Below are 27,456 nucleotides of genomic sequence, written 5' to 3'. Positions count from 1 at the left end.
TTTTATTCTTTTTCTTTTACAACCTTAGAGGAAAATGTGCTGCTCTGTATATACGTAACTATTGGAAGAACTTAAAAAAATATATATTTTTTTTTTATTTGACATCTGTTAACTGGGTTAGTCCATCTGAGCCAATGGCCCGTTTTCAGTGGAGATCCAAGGAGAAAAGCTGCAGCAATACAAACATAAAAAGATACCATAGTAGACAATATACAAAACCCAAGAAATACAGTGCAGCAATACAACATAAACAAAAATGACATATGCAGTAATCAGGGGACATGAATAACTAATAAAAATAAAACAAAATGAAGTAAATACAACTAGTACATCTAAGTATTTACAATAATGACATATCTTTCCCAAGTAGCATAATGTAGTATTTTCTAGTGAGCAGATTAGTCATTGAATTATTAGATGTATAAAGATAGTGAAAAGAAAAAGAAAGGAAAATGCAGTTTAAGGAGGATTTAGGCAAGGATGAGCTTCTGAGTTCATAAAGTAGTGCTTGACTTCAGTTTTAAAGCAGCTGGAACTAGTGATGCTATGAATGTGAGGTGGTAGCCTATTCCACGCAAGGGACACAGAGTGTTTATAGAGGAGCTTACAGTAAGTTTTGTTGGGTTTATAGATGTTTAGAAGGTGCTGAGCAGAACTATGAAGAGACTGGGTTGGGGTATAAGGGGGATACTAAGGTACAGAGTGATGGGCAGGCTAGCGGTTTGTTGAGTAGGGAGTGTGCCAGCTGCAGCTGGGCAAGTAGTAAGAGCTGGGAGAATTCAAGCCATTGAAGCTGTTTCAAGGCAAGGCAATGATGGGATGTATAAGGCTGGTTACTTTCAAACCTGGCTATGTTATTGTAAGCTTGTTCTAGTTTGGAGAAAAGGTTTGACTGGAGGTGAGTTAGGATAGGGGAGGCGTAGGGGAGACATGGAAGTAGATAGGCTTGGGCAAATGTGGGTTTGGAGATGGGAGTGTTGGATATGGATGTCGAATTTGAGTTGGTCATCGATTATTGTACTGTGAGGTTCATCTTTGATGAGAGTGTTATCTATTGAAGGAATAGTAAAGGCGGATTTAAGGTGGTGGAGAGTTTTGGGGAGAAATAGTAGGAGTTTAGTTTTTGGGGGGTTGAGTATAAGTTGAGGCTCTGTGAGCCCTTTTTCCACAGATGAGAAGGAGTTTTGGGTGATAGAAAGAAATTTAGAAATGTTGTCAGCACAAGAGATAAGAGTAGAGTCTTCGGCGTACTGTATGAGGGAGCAGGTTTTGCAGGAGGAGTAAAGATGATCGGTGAAGATGTTGAATAGGCCAAAGATTGAGCCTTGAGGGACACCAGTTTGGATAGGTAGGAAAGGGGAGCAAGCAGATTGCCATCAGACAGACTGGAGCCTATTTGACAGACAGCTTGAGATCCAGTGAATAGTAAAGGGGGAGAGATTCTGGTCAGTAAGCTTAGTAAGTAGCTTGGAATGAGAGACAGTATTGAAAGGTTTAGAGAAGTCGTGAAAAAGGCAAGACACCGGGAGGTTTTTGTCCCTGGCTTCAGCAACATTGTGACTGAAGGATAGGAGGGCAGTGGAGGTGCTGTGGTGTGACCTAAAGCCATGTTGAGTGGGGGTTAGAAGATTTTCATTAATAAGGTGAGTTAAAAGCTGATTGTGAATTCATTTTTCGAGGATTTTATTTTGGATAGAGGAGATAGGATGGCAATGGGTCTGTAGTTAGAGAGCTCAGTGGAGTTACCTCCTTTGTGAAGTGGTATGGTATAAAAAGATTTCCACATGTTGGGGACAGTAGACTGTTGGATAGATTTATTTATTAGGATAGAGACAGGATACGCTATGGAATGAGAGGTTATCGATAGAGAGAGAACAAGGTTTCAGTTTTAGTAGAAGTGACGATGTAGGCTGTGGAGACAAGGTTAAGAGAAAAAGGGATTGTGTTGCATGTGTAGTGAGTGATGTGAGGGTGGTTATGGCTTTGGAAGGGTTGGGTAAGTTTTTGAATAGATTCTATGAAGTGGGTATTAAGTAAGGTGGCAGTTTCTAAGGGAGAATTATTAGGGTAGGGGTTGGGAGTGGTAGGTTGTCCTGGATTTAAGATTTTATTGATGATATGCCAGAATTTTGGGGGGGGGGTTAGACTTTTGGGAGAACTAGGGATTATAAAAGTAAGTTTTCTTGTCTTTGTTAATTGCTGTTTTTGCTAGATTTCTTAGTTATTTTTTATTTTTGTAGGAATGTTGCCGATTTTGTTTTTAGCCATTTTTTCCAATGTTTGTCTCTTTCTTTCATGAGAGATGGGGTGTTTTTGGTGAGTCAAGAGGGGTAGTTGGCTTTCATTCTCACATTTCTAAGAGGAGCTAAAGAGTCAAGAATATAAAAAAATGCAATTAAAGTGTAGAATGGCTTCATTAAGAGGGAGGTACTTAAGGAAGCCCCAATTTATGGAAGTGAGCCTATTTTTGAAGGTTTCAGGATTGAAAGAAGGAAGCTTGTGACACTCTCTAAAATGGAATAATTTAGGTATTTGGGAACAGTAACACTGGACTTGGATAGGGAGGTGGTCACATAGGGAGTTGGGCAAGGCTCTGGGGTCATGATATAGGGTGGGGTCAGAGGTAAGAATCCAGTCTAAGGTGGTACCTTGGGTATTGTTGTTGAAGCGGGTAGGAGCTGTGGTAAGTTGATGGAAGCTATGTAGGTTGATTTGAAGGGAGGAAGAGGTAGAGGATAGTTTGTGTCAGTCGATATTTGCGTCACCTAGTAGTAAGGTTTCATAAGGGATATTAATAGAAATAGAAACATAAGGCAAGGGCTTATACTGTACTCTTTCTTGCATTCTTCTTTCTGTCTTATCTCAGCCAACATCAACTCGAACACCTTACCACTTTGTAATTTGCCTTAATGTTAATCATCTTTATACAAAATGAACTGTATGCTGTCTACTATTGTATTGCTAAAACAACACCTCTATATGGATCTCTGTACATTCTCAGGTCTTCTTTATGTTTATCAACTCTATATTCTTCCTCCTGGGTCCTGACTAAAAAGGGTCCAGTGACCAGCATGCCCAGTTAACATGTGCCAAATAAATAAATAAGACATGATGCATAGATCTTAGTTTTGCAACTTGAATTTTTGTTTAATGTGTTGAACAGAGAAGCCTATTGGACACAAATTTTCCTTTCTGGAGCAACATGGAATTACTGTCTTGTTAAGTGACTTCTTCAGAAACACACTGTAGGCAAATGGAGGCAGAAGGAATTGAGCCCTAGACTATAGAAAGCAGCTTGATAACAGCTCATGGCATTAATCTTCTGACCTAACCTATGCTTATTTTTTAACTTGATTTCGTTTTGTTTAATTCATGTCGATAATTCAGCCAGTTTATCAGACCTTATACTCTAATGTCTTCAGTTATATTACTAATATAATTCAATCCTTTAAAAAGTTGTCCAACTACTTTGTGAAATGTGCTGATGACAAAATACCAGTTGGAAATCCTAAAAGGTATACCTTTTCAGAGGTGAATTAAAAGTATGTAGATGGATCATAAAACTATTGTTTTCTATTTCAAAAAAAAAAAAAGGAAGAAAGGAATCATTGGCACTAGTATGGCAAATAGTATTTCTTCAACAAAGATTGTCATGGCTCTGTACAAAACCAAAATAACATTAGTTTTCAGAAAGAAAACAAAGTTGAACCATAGTCATAGATATTGTGCGCAATCCCTTAAATGGTTTGTGCACAGTGCATCAGCTGTTCATTCTGGGCAGCTGTGCTACTTACAAAAGGTAGCTGTTGTACTGCTCCATGACGTGCTGATTTTGTACAACATGTACCATGCTGAATACTCACACTGTTGTGCCTGTTGTGAATTTTTTTCTCAATCCACCCACACTTTTGTATCCTGTAATGTATTTAAATACCTATTATACAATAAAAGCATGTAACCTTCCAAAACGTGCATGCTGGTTGAACAAACCAATCAGTGTGCTCAGTGAAAATTCAGCATTCCCCAATGAAGAAGTTCTATTTTTTGGCAATGCTAGCAGTAACCTTAAAGTGTTAAAAAAACTTTCCTTTAGTGGTAAATTTCTCTATGAAGACTATGTAATACAATATCTATCAATCTATCTGTCTTAATATATAAATACAATTTTGATTTCTGGAGAATTCCTACAAGAAGCTCCATACCATACCTCCTACCTGCTGAAACACATCTCTCATCATTCACTGACTTAATTATTCAATGATATGACAAAAACCTTAAACATTTATCAAAAACGGTGTTAAAAATGTGACACAAACATCTTTGTATTCTGTGTAAATCTAGGTAAAGATATTTTAAACGTCTCTATTAAAAACATCCCACAGCAGACACAGAAAATAAATAAATAAAAGACAGAGACAGCAATTTGCTGTGTAGTCACTGAACAGATGCTGTACAACTATTGGATACTGCAGATTACCAGGAACCTGCAGAAGAGCACTATAGTCCTTTTATACAGTTATGATATTCATAAAAGGTAAGACTTTTTTCCTTAAATGTCATTGTATAATAGCAATAATCCACTCCTGTGTGTGGTTAACATAGGTGGTTAACATAGGATATGATTGCCTTTGTATAACCACTCAGGCTTTGCCCTGATGATCAAACCATGCCAGCCATAGATAAATCCTGCATTACCCACAGCCAGTCATGGATTATTGCTAAAGTAGTCTATTAAGTCTTATATGGAGTAATGGGAATCAGCTGTGCCCAACTGACAACATATCTATACAATTAAACTTCCTTCTAGAGGGGTAAGTAACAGTGGCTAAACAGTAGCTGTATTATAATTCATGTGAGATGTTCACTATCACAGTGTCTCTTCCTTATATTAAGTCTAGCATTTAACCATCAGTCGTAGTAACTTATTACGTGGATCACTTTAGCCATGACAAAAATGTAGTAATTGACTAATTATATAAATACCTTCTTTAGTATGCTTCCAAAGCAGCCTTCCATTTACAGTAGTGCAGCAGACACACACCATTTTTACATTGTCGTTGTATGGAACAATTCTTAGAAACTGCTGCTTCCTTGGCCATAACAGTGGCACAGAATGCATTTCCATAAAATGCAAATGACAGAATCAGCCAGTAGAGAGTTACAATGCATCCCTGGCCACTGGCGAACGTTTGTCTTTAGTTTTGTGTTGTATGGAGTGGTATAACTTCCAATAGAAACATTACTTCAGCTGCTTGAAACACAGTATTTTGCATAACGTTTCTGCTGATGTTGTTAGTTAGCAATGTACTGAAGGTAGAGGCCCAGGAACCACACAAACCAAAGTCCAAACCACAAATCCAATGTATTGACAGCAAAAACAGACCAAATGCAGTCAAGCGCTTTCGTCTTTAGCAAAGACATCTTCAGAACTGCTTGACATAGTTATCTCCAACCTTAAATAATCCTAATACATCATGTGATCAGCATGTGATCAAACATACACAAGACTCAACTTTAGTTTAGTAAACACGTTGATTATAAAACTTTAACAAGAATTGTTGTGAATATCAATTAAAATTGCATGAAAAATAAACATACGTATAACAATAAAATTGTACAAAACTTATGAAAGTGAGAATTCTCCTGTTTCTTATACTTGAACCTTGTTGCCAAGTTCTCATGATTTATTTTACTTTGTTTTTGCACTTTTTAACTTTTCTACCTCACAAACCACAATAGAACATGCTAGTATTCTGTGAGCTTTCTAAGCAGTGACAAAGTAATTTCACTTTGTCTGCACACATCATTTACATTCCTTAAAAATCTGCCCCTTTGTGTAATCACTCCTAATTCCCTGTAAACAATCTTGTCTTGAACTACTGAATAACGTAACCACCAAATAAAAAAACATGTTGTTAATTTAGTAAGATAAGGAGCAGCACACTCCCCTAGTGCCCTCATGGAGAATAATTGAGATTTACGGCGGATTCTTTCTTTCTTTTTTTTTTTTTTTTTTTTTTGGGAATCTAGTAACCCTGACATTTTTGTCTTGGCACAACAGTATTATTTTCCCTTTTGAAACCTGAATGCATTATATATTTTTGGGGTGTCTTTCCCTGTGTCATTCAGAAACAAAATACCTTGTACCTTTTCCAGCCTTCTAAGTATGTATCTCAAAGCCCAGAATAAATTGAAGTTCTGGATCCACAATTTTCACTTTTCAAGCATTTTAGTCTGAAGATAGAAGTTTTCAGGCAGATACAGTTGCACCATTTATTAAATAAAACATTACGTTAAATATTTTCCATTACTTCTGGCAGCATATGCTTCTGTGGATGGACAAACATTTCTTCATTTCTGTTAACCAGGTAACAGTTGATACTCAGGATGGCCTAAAGAAACAGGTGGATGCAGAACACTGGCGGCCTCATTAGCATTTATTTCAAACTGTACCATAAATACAGGATATAAGACCACACAATGCACGTCCTGAAGTTGGGCATAATTGTGTGGTGACAAATCTCTTAAATTATACATATTGGTTTAGTGGTGACAAATCTCTGATAATTAAATACATATATTATGGGTGACACATAATGACTGCATTTTTAGAGAATAGAGTTAATGAGGTGCTCAGCATATTAATGGGATGCATCTAATGGTCAAGATTCATTAATGTGAGATGTGAGGCATATAACTGCTAAGCATGTTAGACGTGCAATGATGACAGAAGGTAGCAAAGGTCAATTAGGTAATATGGCTATACAAGAAGATGAAACTAACAATGACAGTTAAAGGCAGGGTATACAAGAGGTAGAAAGTAAGAAGGGAAGGAGACACTGTGTAAAGAGGCTAATATAAGGGCAGCAAAAGTGACTTAAAATAGTCAGAAAGGAGGTTTTAAAACATTTTGTGAAATTAAGACTTCTTACAAACTCCAGTTCACTGTAAAGACTCACGATACCTATTAACTTTCACAAGTATCTAATGAAAATTAAGAGCTCATTTTAGAACTGTACTGCCCTTGAATTTAATAGTACCCTTAGAATACTAATGCATGATCAACATCATCACAAATAAATTTTGCTAAAATGTTCATAAACCAGATCACAAAGTATCCTGCTCTTATATCCATCTTGGAAACCTCCATTTATTATTCAAGATCAAACTGGGGCAGTCCTAGCTAAGGTTAAAATCACGTATTCCAAAGGTCTGGATAATATTCCTTGTTGCTTTTTTATAGTCTTAAACAAAACTTCTGAGACACACTGTACAAGTTACTATACATGTCACATGTTGATCAGCAACTGACTTTCAGTGGGCAAAAGACTCACCATACTCTACATTTTTAAAAAGAAAAACGCTTATGTGCTCAAGAGTTTGAGTGAGAAGTAACAGCCCCCCTTCATAAATGAAATTAACAGCCTGTCTAATCTGTATGTCTAGCTGCCTAGTCCATCTGCCTATCTGTTCTAAATAAATAAATAACATTACCTTACACCTTTGGGGGGGAGGTTGATGTAGGTACTACTCAAAAATCAAATCTGTGTGCTGAAATAAGCACATGGCTGTGATTCTTTACTAGCACTTATGCTAGGTTCAGTGTTTTGATTGCAGTCATACCATCTCTCTTCTCCTAGGTGTTTGTGTGATTGTTTACCAGCACTTATGCTAGGTTCAGTGTTTTGATTGCAGTCATACCATCTCTCTTCTCCTAGGTGTTTGTGTGATTGTTTACCAGCACTTATGCTAGGTTCAGTGTTTTGATTGCAGTCATACCATCTCTTTTCTCCTAGGTGTTTGTGTAATAATGGAACCAGCCAATGGGAGCATTAGATCTGAATTTTTTTTTCCTTTGCAGATTTTGTTTTCTCATTTTCTCCTGGTTTAACAAAGAAAAAAATGCACTATTCTGTTTTTCCAAAGAGTGTTTTCCCAAGAACATCAAACAGCCAGCTTGGATGATTGTTTTAGTTCAGTCTTTCTTCTTTTTCTCTTAGTTTCTTAATAATACCATCAGTCAGCAGCTACAGTTTATGCCACACAGTCAGTGCTAGTGCCTAAATATTGTTTGTTGGAGTCTTGCTTTAAATGTTATGTTATGTTATGTTATGTTATGTTATGTCTTTCAGCTTTTCCCGGTTAGGGGTCGCCACAGCGGAACTCCGGTCCACTAATAATTGGCAGTAGATTTTTACGTGCCGAGTTGCCGGCCCTGATGCACAACCTTCAACGAAGGTACGCCCATTCACGCATGTCTCCACACACAAGATGCTTTAGTTGAGAATCGAACACAGGACAACGTCTTACTGTGAGGCGACAATGCTACCGCGGCAGCGTCACGAATCTTGCCTTAAATAAACTTTGATAATATGCTTATGATGTTTTGGAACCTCCTTCTGATAATTGTGTTTTACTATGCAGTGTTTCAATAATATTGTACCTTAAAGTGCAGTTCCAGCAATGTGGTGATGTCAGAAGTACTTAAAACTATACTTACCATATAAATACCTAACAGCCAATTCACATTTAAAACAGCCCTGACAGGAATAATATTAATCGTTTTAAAAAACGTGCTTGATACCACACTGAAACCCTCTCCATGCAGTGTCTATCAGGTTGTTTGTGAGCAGGCATGCATTAACATCTGTCTGTATGTCTGTCTCTGTCTGTGTATGCCCTGCAGTTAACTGTTAGTTCTTAGAGAATATGGTGGCATATGGTACTTCAGTGAAGTGTTTTAATTTCAGATTATGGAAAGTGTTTTTAACTTATTGTTTAATTAAATTTCTATATAAAATGTTAATTAAAAGTTATACATCTGTTGCAATATATCACATTTCCTGTATAAGTTTTAATTATTTATATGTTCATGAACGTGAGACATTTTCTAGCAGACAAGCATGCATATATTGTGTTAATAACTATAGTGCAGGATTATTTGCAGAATGAACAGTACTGTATATATTTTATATATATATATATATATATATATATATATATATATATATATATACGGAGAGAGAGGGGGGACTGCCTTTACATAATGTGGTAAAGCTGGAGAAAAAGTAAATGAGACTAAATGAGATGGTCCAGCTTCATCTGAGTAAGTCCCATGCGTGATATGCGGGTGCAGTGTGCTAAAGCACAATATTAACAGGTATGATATAAGAAGCCAAAGCAGAGACTCAAGTTGAAAAGCAGTATCAATGGGCTGCCAAGATGTTTGTCAAAGGATGTTGAATGCTTTAAGGGTTCCAGATTAATAGAAAATGAAAAAATTGTTAGATATCTTTATCCTTAGTAACTATGTTTGGTTATATTAGCTAATCCTCTTCCTCCTTTTATCTCTAGATTATTCATTTCACACTGAGACTTCCTCTTCAGATTTGGCATATTCATTCTCTTCAAATAAATAAATACATACTCAGTAAAAATACATGCATTTCCTTTGCATAATGAGCTCTGACAATACTTCATTACTTAATAGCTGTTGTTATGCCTACTTATGAATATGAGAAAATATAGCAGGGCTTTTTCTAACAACAAAGCAGCTTAGAAAGGTAACCACTTCAGTTCTGCCAACAAATAAAACGCTAGCATATGAATGACTGTGATGTACTGCATTGAAAATTGATTGTCATCTGACAAGTGTGTCCCCTAGTACTTTGCACTTGGGGTTACCAACCACATTCACCCCTGTATAGCTACACTACTGTCCATTGGAGGCTTTTAATACTAGATAGCTCAGATATAATTGCAACTTTTCTTATAACCTGGATATTAATACCAAAAGTCGTCACTAATCTCAGCTTCGCCACTTCTATCTTGTACTCCTTCACCATCCCTCATCCTTATATGGTAACAAATCAGAATAAATCATGGCACTAACTTTTCTAACATGCTTTAATTCTTCTTCTTCTTCTTCTTTGCATCTGTCTGCATAAAATTATGCATTAAAAACTTAGGAATATCCTCCTAATTACTCATCAAAGAAAAATTATCTTCCATCTCATGTACTGACATTTAAGTAAATTTCCTTTGATATGACTCTACTGACAACTTGTACTATGCATTTTATCTTTACAGAAGGTCTTTTTATAAAATGATATTTGAGTGTATCCATCCAGTGTTTTTCAACCATTACATCTAGAAAGTCTACTGTGAAAAGTTCTGCCTTAAAGATGATCTGAAAATGAAAATTATTGCTATTCTGATATTCCAAACATTGCAGGAGACACCTATTTTTGCCCTTCCAAATGAGCCATCAGTCATCAAGGCACTACCTTCACCACCAAAAATGTATTCCTGGTATAACCAAATATATAATTAAACTCAAAATAACCCATAAACAAATCATCAGAAATGGGGACAAAAACTTATAATGGGGTGGATATATCTGTTGGTTACTTGCTGCTTTGTCCTGAGCATCTGATATCCAAGTACAATGTCTTGCCTCAACAAGGTATGTATTATGGGACATTGCACATCAGTGTTTACCATGTGATCCAATGTGCATGTCATAGGGGCACAGTCCAGCCATAAAACTGTGGGCTCACAACTGTGTCACACGATTCATGCTTTTACATGTTCAACTGATGGAGGGTCCAGCACATCATGGAAATAGTGGGATAACATCAGCAGGACTGTTGTAGCTGACAATGATGGTGACATGCAAGTGAGCATGACCAGATGAGACAGTGTTACTGTCTGAGACACTCTGGTGTAGGGAACACTTGTATTTATGGATTCAGAGACACCTATGAAAATCACTGCTGACTGCCTTACCTCATTAAAGCTGGCCTTATTCTCTGTAGCTGACAGCCCTACACTGCTCCTTCTGTGGGCCCACTAGATGCAACCTGTGATATGCCCAGTGCCTCAGACATGGACATTCCCTTCTCCATTACTTCCATGACCCTGCTGAAGAGTCAGCATCTCCCTCTCATGTTGACACTGCTTCTCATTTTCTTCAACTTCAAATGTCGCAGTATCCCTGCTAATTCTAATTCCCAATATTTGGCCTCCAGTTCAAGTCTTTTTAAGTCCAGATGGTCTTTTAAGTCTTCTGAGGAAAAGTAGAACTGTCCTGTTTCTGAGGGCTGCACATTCTGATCACTAAACTGGCTTTCCTCCTGGTTGCTGGTCTGTGTTGTCGCTGCCACTAAGGCTGAAATAATTTTCTCCTTTGTCAGGTTGGCTTGCACCAGTCCTTTGGCTTTACACACCTTGGCCAAGTGGTTCTTTGTCAGCTTACCATAATCCTCTGCTGACATCGTTGCCTGCTTTCCCTGACTAAACTACATTTTCAAAAAAATAAATACAACTGTTGTGAAAAATGAAACTCTGTATGTTTACCTTGTGACTGCTGAGAATACACACATCTTTAGTGATAACTGCTTACAGGCTACAGAAGTTTAATTATTATCCACACCACTGCTCATTAATATGTGATATCCTCTCTCCAGGCCAGTAATCAAGGATCCTGAATTCTCACCACTGACACTGGAGAGGGATGTTCACTTGGAACAAAAATGAATACACTAGTATTTCCAGATGCAGCTCGCTGCATCAAGCACAGTTTCCCTTAAGAGCACACAGGGAACATACTCAGCCCGAGGTCTGGGTTTCTCTCTCTGTCTCTCTCCAGATCTCCAGTAAGACTCCCCACTGGCACAGCTGCAGAGTTAAGCCTTCAGCCGAGTGTCCAAGCCAAGTCCTCCACCACTCTCTCTGTGAAACCAGTGCTTTGTGTCCCTACTCCAAGTAGCCGACACACACACTCTTTGAGATTTGATTTGCACAGACACACACACACACACACACACACACACACACACACACACACACACACACACACACACACACACACACACACACCTGGGAAAAGCTGGCACAGGTTTACTAGCTCTGCACCCTTCTGCCCAGTCTATAAGGTAGTTACTGCCACCAGACACTTCCAAGCTAGATACTCTAAAGCTCTTACAGGAGTACCCAATTATACTGAGAGAAATAAATGTTTATACAAATGGTAGTTTGACCAATGCAATAAGGCTTTCAGGAGTGACCACAGAGTCACCAAATAGATATGAGTACTCTCAAAGGTTCAGATATTCTCTAAAGGCCCAGCCACAATGAAACGTTTAAATATATTTAATTATAAATAAAAAAGAACATGAAAATACTAAATATTTATTTATAATAAGCATCAGAGTTTCAACCACAGGAAATATTAAAGTAGCACAGATGCATAGATTCACACAGATACAGAAAAACAGTACTTAACTAATCTTGCTATATTTTCCTGACTAATCTAAAGAGTTACTATTCCCTGGTCCCTTACTAGCACAAGGCAAGATGAAGTAGGTGAATGATCCTTCTGTCAGGTTTCCAAAACAGCGTGTCATGAGACTTTAATTTCAACTACTATTAAACATTATTTTAGTGATAAATTACAGAATGACATCACATACAGCTGGTCATCTGACTCCTGGTTCCCCTGCAACACTTCATTGCTTGAAACAGCCAGGATTTAGTATTTATATGGCAATAATACACACATACAGAGCCTTGCTGAAATCTGCTGCAGCTCCTGGAAGTCAGAAAATCATAAAACACTTCCACTCTTCCTACAGGAGCTAATAAACCATATTTCTTATAGACATTGCATCGTTGGCTTCATTCAAAACTGTGAGGTAACTTCTTTATGGCCTAGGCCCAGTAATTTAATTTGTTACTATTTTTAGTTTAAGATTAATCTCTCCTCTTCAAGTATCCTTTGTTAAAACATATACATTTAAACAGCTGCAATAATGCATATACATTTTTTTTCTATCCAGCAGGAGACACTGTTGATACATTTTTTAACACAAGCAGCTTTAGAAATCCATTTTCAACACAAGGATCTGTACAAATCAGTTTAATATACAAACGACATATAATTCTTTACAAAATTCCAGCTAGCTGGGCTGGCATGTGTTACAAATCCACTGTCCTACTTCTCCTGCCATAGCTGGCAATACACATTGTCCCAAAAGGAGAGTAACAATAGCAACATAATCTTTTTTGTGCCATAATGGGAATGCACCTTTGTTTCCCACCCCCTGATGAACAGTACACTTATAAGTAATGCAGACAGATAAAAGTGTGTGCTAATCAAAATAAATATAAAAAACACTAAGCAGTCAATTCATAGTTACATGTCAGCATATGCATTATGTAGCAGATGGAATGCAGGCATATCATGCAAAAATCAGTACTCCTCTGTACAGATATGTCCCAAAGTAATATCCTCTCTTCTGTGTTCAACACATAAACAATTCTACCCCTTCAGTTTCCTTTGCTAAATGGTTGCTGTCTGGTATAGATTCAGGGCTGTCTGCAAGGTGAAGATGCAAATGAGGTCTCAACTCATTAGAATTGCTGAATCCCAAAAAATTGGGTCAGTGTAGGGATGTAAACAATGTGCAGGAACTGCCTCAGTCTTTGTGTTTAATGGGTGGTTACTCTGAATGCTTATGTGTGTCAGGTTAGAATTACCAAGTGTTACATGTACATCTGTCAAGGTTGGAAATGCAAGTAAGCAATGCGCAATTCACATGTTCTGTTTCATTAACATCCAGCCTTCTCTTCATTTGTTGGCAAACTGTGTTTTCTCTGTCTGTTTTTTTTTACTATTTTATTATTTTTAGGCATTGTTTGTGTGATGCTGTGCAATCACAGGAAACAGAGGCATGAATGGAAGTTTTGCTATGCTTATCTTGTTTGCACGGCATTGCGTGATGTGCACCTCCATGCAAACATGGAGCGCAGAAAGTGAGCGGATCTATTGCTTCTCCAGCATTGCTAAAGTCTGACAGTTAGTATTGAGTTTGTGGAAAAGAAGTGAAGGGATCCATTGCTTCTCCAACATTGCTAAAGTCTGACAGTTAGTACTGAGTCTGGAAAAAAGTGAAGGGATCAATTGCTTCTCCAGCATTGCTAATGTCTGATACTTAGCACTGACTCTGTGGAATATACCTACTACTTAACTGACTCTGTGGCAGGTGTTAATCAACTTAATCCAGTGATACATTCCCTTTTGGGGCTAGATGGTACTGGGTTCAAATACAGCTATATGAAATACTTTTAACTACTTTTGCATTGCCGTTGCTGTGTGTTGGTATGTGATGTGCACCATTGTGCAATAACGCATTAAAGAAAAGAAATGAGAAGATAGGACAGTGGTGAAATGGGGAGCAAGCAGGGGGTAGAGCAAAGGGAAAGTGATACTGGAATGTGCAGGAGGGAGGTAGGAAAGAACCATAGCTATCCATTTCTTCAACAGTAAAACCTGATAATATATGCAGAATATTAGCTGAATAGAGAGAGGGGTGACCACAAAACAATCATGTTGTGTAGCCAATTTGGACCAAATAAAGTTGGTCAAAAAGATGTGTGCAAAATGGAGAGCTATGTATGCAATGAATTTTTTTTTTTTTTTTTTTTTTTTTGTGGGAGAGGTGCCCATTTTTTGTTTGGAGAGAGAAAGAGGAATGTTGGGGAAGGGACATAGGTATGTCTGGGTCTGGTAAGTTGGGTAGGTGAGGAAGCAATTGCAGGCAAACAAGTCAAACAAGACAAGAAACAGGGGAGGTGATAGACACAAGAAATCAGTGGATACCATGGATAGGGTGAGGGTGGGGACATCCTGAACCCATGCTCATCAAGTTGGGTGATAGTGATAACTGAGTCTTTACCTACTGGATTGTCATCACTGTCACCTCACTCCACCACTGGCTGGAGCACTTGATGTCTGCTTCTCCTTTTCCTGGTCCTATGTAAAATGAGGGAGAGCAGCCTAGGTGTGCACCAACAGTGCAGCACACAATCTTACGCACCATCCCTGGTAGATCAGCCAATGCTCCTGGAGGGAACCGCTGGAGTATCCTATGCAGAACTACCTGAAGGGACAGGTAAGGCATTAGAGGTGGTGCTGCCAGGTTGGCTCCAAGACGTGCTGGGCAATGGTGCCAGGGCTGGTGAAATGGGGTCAGGCGGATCATGTGGGGCAGGCCTACACAGCTGTGCTGTGCAGTATTTCGTGATGTGGTACACATGGATGACATGGGCACATTTTGATGACACAATATAAAACAACAAACAAAAATAAATAAATAAATTGCAGAGATAAGGGCTGTGGTGAGAGGAAAAAAAGATAAGATTAGTACTTTCATATGGAACATACAATGCATTAATACAATTATTTAACTCTGTTATCTTAATCTTTACTCTTAAGACTACCACCCCCAACATGTAGCTATTACTTTTAAGGCTACCACCTCCTACCAGATGCATACTTTACTACAGATTGCAGCAAGTCCTCCTTTACATGTGCACATACTGCACATATTGGTGTTCCAATTATACAGATTACAGTTTACAGCAGGGCATGTGTGCCATTGGTATAGAGCTTTTACTTTAAACCTTTAAGTTACACATAATGTAAGAATTAACAGTATTGTATAGTTGGGAAGTGTGATATTTGAACTCGCCACCTCTGAATAAAGTGTAATATTGTACTCTTGCCCCAGGATTCAGCAAGCTCTGCATGGTGTGCAGGAATAGTGCAAGAGCTGCTGCACACAATATGGCCGAAGAGCGATCCAGGAATGAGCTCCCGGGACGTGCACTAGTGCTCCTACACTATTACTGCATGGACACAGCTCCTGTATGCTAATTACCCCATTTGCAGGTGACAACCATGCAAATGAGGTGAATTAGCAATCCAGGAAGCAGGCAGCCGTCTGTGCAGGAATAGTGTAACCTACAAAAATCTATTCAGCTAATAACTGAATACATTTCTGCAAATTACAAAACAGAGGCATGACAGCTCCAAAGAAAGCATGTATTCAATGTAGTAGGCATGCCAATGGCCAAATATATGGTCATTGGCATGGTAAATAGTTACAAAATTATAAAAAATAACTTTTACTTTTTTTGGCCGATTTCAGCCGTTTAAGCGTAGGGCAGTGGTGCACAAACGGGATTGGCCCGAAAATAAGAAAAAAGTTGAAAATAAGCTTTTAAACCAAAATCAGCATTCTGCCATAATAGTCAATGGCATGCATAAGGCAACAATACCATGGAATAGTGGCTGGTAAGGGGGAAGGCTGAGTGTCAGTTTTGTAGCCATGCATTGGCAGTCAGTTTTATGCAAATGAGGGGATTGATACTGAATCATAGATTTCCCCTCACTATTAGCTTGCATCCAACCGTGTAGGTGCAGCAACACCATGGTATAAGCATAAGAGGTAGATGACCTCATAAGGGGGAGTGTCATGCATGCTGTAAGATTATTGGAGCTCTGTGGCCCGTGTTTGCCCTTAGCTAAGCACTGCTAAGAAAGGGGGGTATGTCTGAGGCTGCCTAGCAGTGCTTACATTGCCTAAATGGGTGTGCACGCCACGCACCAGGTTTAAAAAAAAAAAACAGTAAATAACAACTCTGTTCACATCTGAGCACTGGGTATGCATGGTGTGCCATGGGGCTTAAACGGGAAGGCAATGGGAAGGGAAAACAGCAGTAGGAAGGCAATCAAGGAGAACTAGCATAGCTGGCAGGTGAAATGTATCAGAATCAGCCAATTACACAGGCAGCAGCCCAGCCCAGCACACTACTATAAACTATGCAAACACCTTTCATTCTGGTTTTTCTCACAAACTCTACACCACCGGTGTACACAGATGGGGAAATTTTACCTGACAAAACTAACAAAATGATAGAGGCTGCTGTTGCTCTCATACATCAATATGTGGAAGAGGCTGAGGGTTGTGAGGATGAGAATGCTGATGACCAACCCACAGTGAGGAGAAGGAGAAGAGTGTACAGACCCAGGGTAACCTACCAGGGGCTACATGAGCTGGAGATAGTGGAGCGCTATAGGGTAGACAGGGACATCCTACAGCAAATTGTTGAGCTGTGCCAGCCACGCATCACACACAGAACCAACAGAGGGGAACCCATCCCAGTGGATACCAAGGTATGTGTAGGCTTAAGAATACTAGCCACAGGTACCTTCCAAAGGCCAACTGGGGATATCATGTGGATCTCACAGGCATCAGCATCCAGGGTACTCCACCAGTTCCTGGATGCCATGTCAGCACATGCCGCTGAGCATATATATTTCCTCAACACCCGTGAGGCATTGATCAGCAATATGTGTCTCTTCCACCAAATAGCAGAATACCCTGAGGTAGTGGGTGCTATAGACTGTGTGCACATACACATCAAATCACCACCCGGCAAGCGGGGTAGGGTCTACATAAACCACAAGGGCTTCCCCTCCATCACCTGCCAGGTCATATTCGATGCCCAGGGCATTATAATGAATGTGTGTGCTGGCAGCCCTGGAAGCTATCACGACTCCCACATCTGGCGTATGACACAGCTGTACCAGAGATTTGTCAGTGTGGACATCCCATATGGCCACCTAGTGGGGGATGCTAGTTGCGCACTGGAGACGTGGCTGATGACACCCATCAGAAATGCACACACACCCAAACAAGAACTCTATAATGAGGCACACACACAAACCAAAATCATAACAGAGCATGTGTTTGGGATGCTCAAGTCATGGTTCTGATGCCTGGATCTATCCAGTGGAGTCTTGCAGTACTCTCCAGCTACATGTACACAAATTTTCATTGTATGTGCCATGCTGCACAATATTATCCTGCAGAAACAGCTGCAGCAGGAACAGCACGGAGCAGGGCCACACAGCCCCTCACCATTGCCAAGGCCAGCACAGGCACAGAGTGACTCAGAGGAGGACCAACCTGAGCCTGCCCATTAAAGCAGAAGGAGGCATGTCCAGTATGCCCAGCCTTTGACAAAGAGGCAATGCATAGCACATACACTGACACGGTAGAAACCCAGGGAATGACACCTCTCTCTGACTCGCACATACAGTAAAAGGGATGCCAAACATGAAGTCATTCTTCCTATCAATTGCTGAATGGAGTAGTCTGTTCTGCTAGTTGTATCTATGGTATGGATGTGTGGGAATTGGGTGGCTGAATGGGATGGCAGCAGATAGTGGACACCTATATGGGCAGCATGAAATCCATAACAAATACTGGTGTCAATAAAGTAGACAGCACTAGACAAGGTGACAAATCCCACTGCAGTACATGTGGTGGCCCAAATGTGTGTCCATAGGACACATACATGCATGTCAGTGAGGCTCACATACCCAACAACAGCCTCAGCCAGCAGGACAGGTGTAGATGACCATAAAGAAAGGCTGTGCTAAGGCCTCCAATTAATGGCAATAGAGAACAGCCCCCCATCCAGACCTACACAGACAGACTACAACAGGTCAGGCAGTTGTATGTTAGTTCTTAAGGGTAAGAAGTCTGAAAGTGAAATGTAGGTCAATAAAACCTAAGATCTGTACTCTACTGATATGCCTCTTGTCTGCATGATAGGTCAGAATACGAAATGAAATGGAAGCCAGCAGAGTACCTGAAATACCAGTATAGTCATAGCAAATGTTTACAGTTGTCAGGTGTGCCCCCCCCCGAATCCTATGTAGAAATGCAGTAATATGTACATGTGGGTTTAATAACAGTCGAGCACAGATTACCTGAGCTGGCCCAATTTACAGGATAGATTGTTGCATGTGTACAATATGCAGAGCTCTGTGTGCTAGGTTGTTGTGTGTAGTATATTGTGTGAAAGTGGTCAGCATGTAGGCATGAATGGTTGTGTCCTGGTGGAACAACTGACAATAGGAACCAAATGAGAAAAAGAAAAAAAACACACCGCTGAAAATACGGAACACACTGTTTACTGCAAAACACTCAGTAAAAATCAAAGTTAGGGCTTTTGTAAGGTACACAGACCAAACTTCATGAGACAACCCTGTGTCCTGGTGGCCTATGGCCAGTACTGTCAATGACATGGCCATGTTCTGACAACAGCAGTGCCAACCACAATACATCCCAGCAAGACCCAGTTCAGCAGTCATCCATCATTGTTCAGATGTCGATATCTGTCACCATCTGAAATATAGACATGCCATGAATGTGGGCCCAGACATACACACAGTACACAGGTGGAAGTACCCTAGACAGAGTACATAAAATGTAACTGTCAATTGCACACACCTTTGGAATTGTACATACAAGTTAGCAGCACATTAGTTGTCTGTGTAGTATGGAATACTGATGTAGTCTGGCCAGTCACTGGCAGACCACAAAAGGCACAGTTATGAAGTAATGAGAGACTGCCTCTATGTCCCCGCACAAGGCAGCATAAGGGAAATGTCCCATGTATATCTGTGAGTCAGCTGCAAGTAGCTTCCATATCACACATGCACTCAGTTCACCCCACCATCAGCCACAGGTTTATCACAGGTCATATCCCTGCTGTTGGGAATGTGTACAGTATGACCCCCACTTCTGTATGGGAATATCCACAGAATGCAGCATGCTAAAGAGGTGTCCCATGCAGGTATTTCCCTAGCTGTAAGCAGCACCCTGCTAGCAGCCAGAACAATGGATTAATATGGACAAGAACTATTGCCATTAACACCTCGCACACTTACCTTGTCACCTCAGGGGAATCCAGTGGCTCATAGCCTGGGACTGTAGGAGTGACATAATGCACTGGCCTGCTACAGATGGCCTGCATCACTACTAAATGCCCTACAGTCCTCTGTAAAAAGGTCTGTGCCTCACCAGTACTACCAATGTATGTTATCTCATGGGGTCCAAACTAACAACATAACACAGTCCACAGAACACAAATGCAAGGCCATGTTGACAAATCCCAATAGCATGCCCACCATGTCCTACTGCATGAACTGTGGACCAACCCCTAAATACCGCTGGGATGAAGGGACAACTATAGGGTTACTTCTCAGATATCACTCACATAATGTTAGGAAGGGGATAGAATAACAGAGTGGGGGGTGTAGAAGCTTGGATGCCATGGAGTGTGTGAAGTCTGAAACTCTGATGTGTGCCCATACTACCCCTGCCTGAAAACCTAATAATGGGTGGCTACAAACCCACTCATAAACCACAATGTGAAGGGGAACTGACCAGATATATGAGCCCTGCCTCTGGGTAACCTAGGTGAATCTGTACAGCTGAGAGGTATGGCCACAGCAGGATATGGCCATACTGTTATGTCAATAGATGTACAAGCAGGGGATCCTCAGCCACCACAGTACCAAGGTGCTGGACCACTTACACAGACCCATCAGCAAGTGACCCATCAGCAAGTGTCTGCAGCTACCCCTCCAGAATGGCATGAGTGTGCAAGAATATGCAGGCTGCAGACCCCAATACTGGACACAGCTTCATTCATCTTGTATTTCCCAGGAAATAACTGTGAGCAAATAAGTATATCTGTCAGTAGTTGATGACATAATACATCACAGTGTAAAACAGTACATATGTCTGAATATCTCTGCTAACACCAACCATGTAACACAAGCAGCACAGACACAATAGTTATAGTATCCCACTATCTTTCACCCATTGTGACTCCATATTATCAACCTATCTACAGATATCCTGCAGAAACAGGTTGCTAGCTGTAGGTGTAGAACACAAAGTCCTGCATTGGAGTACAACCTACCTGGAATAGATTCACGCACTCAGTATAAAAGGTCATACTGGGCATGCTCCTACACTTAGAGAAATGAAGCCCATGTCTGACAACAACAGTGGACTATACATATTTGTCAGTCGCAGATGTCTGTGCACACACATCACATTGCACACCATTCATGCTTTGTACAAGCACTGGATAGGAATACTCACACATATCCAAGGTCAACACACTATAATAGGTCAAACATACAGACACATAGATGTGGGGAAGAGAGAGGCAGACAGTGGCAATCATGAGGCCTCTCCCACCCACCACACATCCAATTGGCCAATATCACATGATGTGCCTATGTCAATCACTGTAGACATTTGCTTTTGGTAACCTTTAGCCCTATAGTGTCTGTGGTGCTTGTGATAACTGTGCAACATGATAGTACAAATCAGTATTCATCTAGCATTTGTATACCCAGTCCTGTCAAATGTAAAGTTGTGTGTGACTGAGTGTTGTGTGTGTGTTTCCAGGGGAATGGTTTATAGCCCATTCACGCACACTGCACTTCCCATAGCCCATGTTAGCACTCATGCTGATGTCAGACACCTTGAAATAACCCTCTGGCCAAGTCTCAGCCTCATAATCTCCATGGTGCTTGCTATACCTGCATAATACTATAGTGTAACATACTAGTTAGGTAGGAGTTCTATTCCCAGACATGGCAACTGTGAAACTCTGTGTGAGTGGTGTGTGGAGATTAATGATTTTGAGGCCATTCACAGTCACTACACCTCCCATTGCCCTACTTTAGCAAGCCTACTGATGTCAGTCACCTTGAAATGCCCCTTTGGATAAGGGCCATCCCCTATAAGCTCTGTGGTGTGTGCAATAACTGTATAATGCTATAGTGTAGCATACCAGTTAGGTAGGCGTTCTTATCCCAGACATAGCAACTGTGTGTGTGTGTGTGTGTGTGTGTGTGTGTGTGTGTGTGTGTGTGTGTATAGAGATTAATGATTTTGAGGCCATTCACAGTCATTTCACCTCCCATTTTTGATTAATGAAAATCCGGTCATCAGTGGGATATTTGGTATACCCAAAATTCATAAGGGGTTAGATAACTTGCAATTTCGACCCATTGTCGATGGGAAGAGGAATAAGACGTGTTTTATCAGTCAATTTTTGGATTACCATTTTAAGAAATGTATGACCAAGTTCCCGTATATAACAAAAGATTCATGGGACTTTTTGGCAAAAATAAGGGATATTGATATGAAAGAAAGTTATTCATTTGTTACCGTAGATGTATGTAACTTGTTTACAACCATACCGCAAGATATAGGTTTGATCTGGTTAGAAGAACAATTATATGAGACAAATGTATATGACCAAGCAAGAACGAATATGTTGGTCAACTTGATGGAAATTGTGTTGCAAAACAATTTTTTACATTATGAAGGTAGTTATTATCAGCAAGTCAATGGTGTGGCAATGGGGGCAGCTTGTGCCCCCATGTACGCAAATTTGATTATGAGTTACTGGGAGTATAATTATATCTTCAAAATGGAATATTACCAACATATCAAAATATACGCAAGATATCTAGATGATATATTTGTGGTTTGGGATGAAGACAAAAGAGCGTTAGACTCATTTTTGAAGTATATCAATAACACTGTAAGATTTTTAAAATTTACCTACGAAGTAAAACAGGTAGGGATTACTTATTTGGATGTAAGGTTGTCGTATGATAAACAGCAGGGACTAATAAAATCGAACATCTATAGGAAACCAACGTTTTCAAATTCCTATTTGCACTACGACAGCTGGCACCCTGACCATCAGAAAAAAGCAATCGTCAAAGGACAAATGGTCAGGGCTGCCAGAATGGTGAGTGACGAACAGGAATTTATTCAGGAATTGGTCTATATGTCAAATTTGTTTCAAAATAGAGGTTATTCTAAACAGCTCTGTTCCAAAATATACAATGAAGTTGTATATAAAAGAAAAGTAGGTTTATATCAAGCCATATTGACTTCAGAATTTTTAAATCTAGGAAGTAATAATAGTAAGAACATGCTTAAACCTATGTTAGAGAATATTCCCATTTATATATCAGTATTTAATGACTGTTTTGAAGACATTAAACATATAATTGAGAGGAATTGGGACATATTGAGTCAAGACAAAAAATTGGGACATTTGTTTCAAGGTGATGTGAAGTTTGTTTATAAAAAAGATATGTCATTTAAGAATATCTTTGAAAAGGAAATTATGAACAAAATAGGAAATTCACATAGACCAGAGGGTAATTATAAATGTGGAAGATGTTCTGTGTGCCCTTATATTTATTGCACCAATAGCAATCTAACAGTGAATTCTTATAATATTAAAATTAGAGGCCATTACAACTGTTATACATCAAATGTTGTATACATTGCATTATGTCAGGATTGTAACGCCTTTTATGTTGGGAAAACTGGACGACACCTTAGGGATAGGGTGAAGGAACATTTATTAGACATCCAACATTCTAGGACGACTAATGCTCTAACTAGACATTTGCAAGGGAATGATGGACACAAATTTAAATTTTGTGTCATTCAACAAATAGTATATGACATACAAGGTAGCACTACTAAATATGATTTAGAGATTAATGAGTTGAAATGGCAGATAATATTAGATGCATATAATAGACCGGGGTTAAATGAATGTTGCACCATTAAGCCTATATTACAAAATAATAGGATAAAAGGTAAATAGGCTTACATTGAGATAAAGTTAGAAATTATATATCATTACTTATTAACTATTATTTTTTCATATAAATATTTGTCTTGTTGTTGGAGTATATGAATTTGTAATAGTACATCAAAATACATAAGAATAACAATTATGGGTATATTAACTTTTATCAATGTGCCTGCATAAGAATGAAAGACAACAATGATTATATGAGAATATGTATATAAACATATTGTTGTTATACATTTATCATTATATTATACCAACATTATTATTGTTGTCATCAGTATTATTTATTATTTTTTACGTAATAACATATTGATTAAATAAATATATAGTTCATGCACATGTTAGGTACTTATTCAGGACTTCATATACAATCAAAAAGCAAGTGAGACCATATACATTTAATTCTATAGAATATAATGTCATTAAGGTGTAATTTACATGTGTAGATTTATTTACATCATTATTTTTATTTTTAATTTTTTTATAATATAATACAAATTTTGTAGTTAATTAAAAACAATAGTATAAATTATAAATAGCTCATTAGTGGTATAGCATGTATATATAGAGCTTTTTCTTTCTTTTTTCTTTTTTCTTTCTTTGGTTTGTAGTAGTTGGGCATGAAGTAAAATTTGTGTATACCATTTTAAATGATAAGTTTTAACTTTTACAACTTTTTAAAAGTTTAAGTGATTAATTAATTAATACAATCATTGGTTGGAAATGACTGTAATTGTGCGTTTAGAAGCGTATATAAGGAATGTGCCTCAGTGAGTAAATTTATCTGAAGAAGTTCGTTCTTGAACGAAACCTAGGTAATCTTCGCTTTGTGTCAATAAATGTACTGCATTTTATTCAACTTGGAGTAGAAGCTGAATTTTTGAATTCGTTGGCTGTATCCTGTCTTTGTTGGTGGTTATCTCCAGGTCGTTCGTCCGTCCTTGTTCATTCATCATATTTCACCTCCCATTGCCCTACTTTAGTAAGCCTGCTGATGTCAGTCACCTTGAAATACCACTTTGGATAACGGCCAGCACTATAAGCTCTGTGGCACATACAATAACTGTGTAATACTATAGTGTAATATACTAGTTAGGAAGGAATTCTAATACCAGATATGGTAACTGTGAAACTGTGTGTTTGTGTGTGTGTATGTGTATGTGTGTGTGTGTGTGTGTGTGTGTGTGTGTGTGTGTGTGTGTGTGTGTGTGTGTGTGTGTGTGTGTAGAGATTAATTATTTTGAGGCCATTCACAGTCACTCAGTCACTACATCTTTCATTGCCCTACTTTAGCAAGCCTGCTGATGTCAGTCACCTTGAAATACCCCTTTGAAAAAGGGCCAGCCCTATAAGCTCTGTGGCATGTGCGATAACTGTGTAATGCTGTAGTGTAACATACTAGTTAGGTAGGAGTTCTAATCCCAGACATGGCAACTGTGAAACTCTGTGAGTGTGTGTGTGTGTGTGCGTGTGCGTGTGTGTGTGTGTGTGTGTGTGTGTGTGTGTGTGTGTGTGTGTGTGTGTGTGTGTGTGTGTGTGTGTGTGTGTGTGTGTGTGTGTGTGTGTGTGTGTGTGTGTGTGTGTGTGTGTGTGTGTGTGTGTGTGTGTGTGTGTGTGTGTGTGACCTATAACCATTCTTTCACCACTGACCAAAATAATGGAAAAGTGTGTCCACAAACAAATTATGGACCATCTCATTCAGAACCAAATATTGGCTGTCTCTCAGCATGGCTTTAGGCCACATCATAGCACCACTTCAGCTCTCCTTACCTTCACTGATGACATAAATCTAAACAGAAATAATAATATGTTGTCATCAGCCCTCTTCCTTGAACTCTGAAAGGCCTTTGATATGGAAAATCACCAGTTACTCATCCACTCTCTGAAATCTAATTCCCTGGACAACCGTACTATACAGTGGTTCCAATCCTATCTGAATGACAGACAACAAGCAGTACTTTGGCAGGGCAAACTATCCACTCTGTTACCTCTCACTCTTGGAGTTCCTCAGGGCTCCATTTTAGGTCCTCTACTCTTTTCCATTTTTATCAATAACCTACACACTGCCATCTCAGATGCATCCTGCATCCAATATGCAGATGACTCCACTCTGATCTGCTCAGCCTCCTCCCCAACAGCCCTGCAAACCCTAACCCAGAGTACATTTAACACAATTGAAAAGTGGCTCTCTAATCACTGTCTTCTGTTGAATCCCAGTACTCTTTACCCCTACTTGTAGGTCCACTCCAATTTCCTTTACTATGACATCAAACAATGACACCTCTATTTTGTCAAATATCCCAACCAAGCTCTTAGGGGTAATAGTAGATAATAATCTCAAATTTGACCTGCACATCAACAAGACTATCAAAACCATCAACAAAAAGCTTGGCACACTATACAGAAATAATCCTTTTCTAACCCTTATAGCTAGAATCACTATCGCCCGCTCTCATCTTCTCTCTACCCTTCTATATGCTTCTCCTATACTCTGTAACCTAAACAAATCAGAGCTTACCAAACTCTCTCACTGTTACCACCATATTGCCAGATTTGCCACTGGATCAACATATAGGACACATCACTGCCATAACCTCAATCTCCCAGGGTGGCTAGAACTGCCGAACTTAATACAGTTCAGTTAGCTAATAGTAGCACATAATATTCTCAACCAACCTGAAAACACTCCCGTCCTTAAAAGTATCATAAAACCATATAGTAACTCCAGACCATTACGCTCATCTAACAAGCTGTTAGTCCAAAAACTGAAAGCTAGTAACTCAGCTGGTGACTGCCTATTTGCCAACTCCAGTGGAAAAGTATGGAGCTTACTTCCAGCAGACATTACCCCGGAACCCTCTCTAAGCCTCTTTAAAAAATGCCTCAAACAGTATTACAAAAGGCACTGGCTCTGTCCAGGTACCAACCCTGATTAATCCCCATAACAACTACCCAACTCAACAGCAATGTACTAGCTTCTTGCTCACAAATGTTTGTAATGGCAATCTTGTTCTGTACATTTCTTTCAATAAAGTGCTGCTGTAATCCAACTGCTTATTATTTTTATATTATACTACATACTGTTAAATTGTGGATCCCTCTTGAGGGACACACCGTGTTAACCTGTAATATCTGCTTGTTATTTATGTGTTGCTTGGGATGTATGTTTTTATCTGCACAATTGGAGCTTTTCTCCCCTGTTACTTTGTAAAACCCGTAGTATGTATGTATGCTTTTGTCTGTATGTTTGGAGCTTTTCTCCCTGGGCTTCCACTGAAAATGGACATGCATCCAGTCAGACTATCCCAGTCAACAAATGTAAAATAAAATAAGATAAATAACTGTGTGTAGAGATTAATGATTTTGAGGACATTCAGTCACTACACCTCCCATTGCCTTACTTTAGCAAGCCTGCTGATGTCAGTCACCTGTGTAATGCTATAGTGTAACATACCTAGTTAGGTAGGAGTTCTAATCCCAAACATGGCAACTGTGAAACTCTGTGTGTGTGTGTGTGTGGCGATTAATGATTTTGAGGCCATTCACAGTCACCACACCTCCCATTGCCCTACTTTAGTAAGCCTGTTGATGTCAGTCACCTTGAAATACAACTTTGGATAAAGACCAGCCCTATAAACTCCGGGGCACATGCGATAACTGTGTAATGCTATAGTGTAACATACTAGTTCGGTAGGAGTTTTAATCTCAGACATGGCAACTGTGAAACTTTGTGAGTGTAGAAATTAATGATTTTGAGGCCATTCACTGTCACTACGCCTCCCATTGCCCTCCTTTAGCAAGCCTGCTGATGTCAGTCACCTTGAAATACCCCTGTGGAGAAGATCTTTACCTATAAGCTCCGTGGTGCGTACCATAAATGTGGAACAATGTAGTAGCAGTAACTACACAGGTATGGGTTTGAATCTCATTTGTGACAAGAGTTTGTGGCTGTACCTCAAAGATTTTGGCCTCATTTACACCCAGTACACATCTCAGAGCCTGACATTAGCAGTCCTGCAGATATCATCCACCTTAGAAGTACCTGTTGCCAACCCTAAACCATGTCTTGTCTGTGGTGCATGTGGTAAATTCGTAACATAATGG

Source organism: Protopterus annectens, chromosome 1.part1 (assembly GCF_019279795.1).
Source record: "Protopterus annectens isolate FY-2018-M chromosome 1.part1, PAN1.0, whole genome shotgun sequence".
Lineage (NCBI taxonomy): Eukaryota > Metazoa > Chordata > Ceratodontiformes > Protopteridae > Protopterus > Protopterus annectens.
This window is presented reverse-complemented; position numbering follows the sequence as displayed.